The sequence below is a fragment of the Dama dama genome, chromosome 5 (genome assembly GCF_033118175.1).
Source record: "Dama dama isolate Ldn47 chromosome 5, ASM3311817v1, whole genome shotgun sequence".
NCBI lineage: Eukaryota > Metazoa > Chordata > Mammalia > Artiodactyla > Cervidae > Dama > Dama dama.
In genome coordinates, this window is record NC_083685.1 from 130,560,307 (window position 1) to 130,562,506 (window position 2,200).

Here is a 2,200-nt window from a genome sequence, read left to right on the forward strand (position 1 = left end):
TTCAAAATAGCCCTTAGTGCCACATGAAGAGTGGCTAATTATATCTACAATTGCAGTCATACTACAATACATAAATGTATGAAATCAACGCGTTGTAAACTTTACAACACGTTGTAAACCTGTGTAAATTTACACAATGTTTTACGTCAAATATATTATAGGAAAAAACATCTTTTGGGTTTGTCCTATCCTTTCTGACCTTGCCACCAACCTAGAGCCCACTTTCTCACTTCTTTCACTCCTAAAATTTCACCTTAGTCTAGGCTTCTCCCCCTTCTAATCTATTTTGCACACCCTGGTCCAGTTTATCTGCCTAAAACACTGCTTTTATCATGAAACACTCCTGCTCAAAAACTAACACCAGCTCCCATCTCTACTCCATCAAGTCCAAATTCTTGGTAATAATAAGACTTTAAAAACCTACTGGGCACATTATGTAACTCTCCCAACAACCTCACACCTAGTATGCCATATTTTTCTAAATATGCCTAAATTCTAAAATGCCATTGTTTTCTAAATAGAACAAAAAGGGCTGCAGCATTTGCCTGAGCGGGAAATCACCTCTGAGCTGAGAGGTTACGAGGATGATTCAGTTAAACCATCCAAGCAGCAGCTGCTTCCCGCACAACAATTTACACAACACCTCACATTTGACTGAAGAGCAATCAACATCTGCCCATCTATGAGCTGAGCTATTTTTACATCAGCTGAGAGAAAGAATAATAGCACTGAAAGAAGAAATTGTTATATTTGCATTTCAGAAAAACAAAACCAAAAGTCAACCAGAAAAGCTTAAGAGAAGCAGCCCACTTTGTTCACTGTTCCAAAAACTATATATACAGCTTTGTCACATAATAGAAAAATTGAACTACGCCAGTTTGGATGCTGTGGCAAGACAATAAAATACCATTTTGTCTCAAAACTGGAAAAGCCTGAATTAAAAATTCATCAGTAATTATATAAACCTAAAACTAGCAGACTTGCTGATTCATAAGCTGTGTTGGTAGTTCGATGGCAACATGTATTTAGGTTGGGAAGAGAGACCCTTTGTCAGGACTCACCTCCAATTACCTGATTTTTACTGTGCTGTCTACAAAACTCCATCCCTTTCATTAAACACAGTATGTTACACACATTTTCTTTCGGGTTTTTTTCAGCTACAGATCAGACAGGTTTTGCCAAATAGTGTCTGGCAGAGTCGTTTGGTGTACGGGTCTTGCAATCAGGCAACTCCACATTTTACCATTTACTGTGTTACTTCAGACAGAATTGTGTAGCAGTTCTCTGCTTCTGTTACGGCCTGTCTAAATTGGGCATAATCATACTTTCTTCACAAACTTTTATAAGAATTCACGAGATAAAGCTCATTGTTAACACAGCTCTTGACCTGCGTTAAGAGCTGTAACGGCGGGACAAGGGATGTGACAGCCCCTTATCTGTCCGGCCTCACCACCCTTGCTAGCAACAGTTTCCAAGCAGCTCGAAGACTCCAGAAGAGGGTGGGGCCTTAGCGTCCAACGCGCGCTCCTAAACTGTCAGTTTAATAGCCGGGGCGTCGGGTCGGGTGAGACCGGCGCGCCGGCCCGTCTGCTCCGCCGGGGCCGCGACGCAGACGCCGGACTGGACTCAGCCCGTAGGCCGGGCGCAACTGCGGGTCGTTCCCTCAGCGCGCTCCGCCCCGCCGCCCCCGCAATGAAAACACCACCACGTGGCCTGCAGCCGTTGCGTCACTCTACTCCACCCAATGGCAAGCCGTGCCTCGGAGCTGGGGGCGGGTCTCCAGGAGGGCGCGTCCGCCCACCGCCCTCACCCGTTGGCTAATTGTGCGCCGCTCTGTGGGCTCTCCACCAATGGAGGCCGGCGGTGGGACCCCGCCCTCTCGGTGGCTAAGTCTGCCGGACCCACTGGAGGGGCGGGGCTGACGAGGAGGGGCGGGGCTACGCCTGCCGGGGCGGGGTCTGGAGGGACGGGGCGAGGCCTGGCAGGCCCGGGCGGGAATTAGGCGGCCGGGCCCGGGCGGGACGGAGGTGGGGCCTGACGGGGCGGAGGCGGGGCCTGGCCGGCCGGGGCGGAGCCTGGCAGACCCGGGAGGGGATGAGGCGGCCAGGCCGGGGCCTGGCGAGGCGGAGCCTGGCGAGGAGGGGCGGGGCCTGGTGGGCCGGGGCGGGGCGAGGCGGGGCCGGGGACCGGCCCGCGGGGC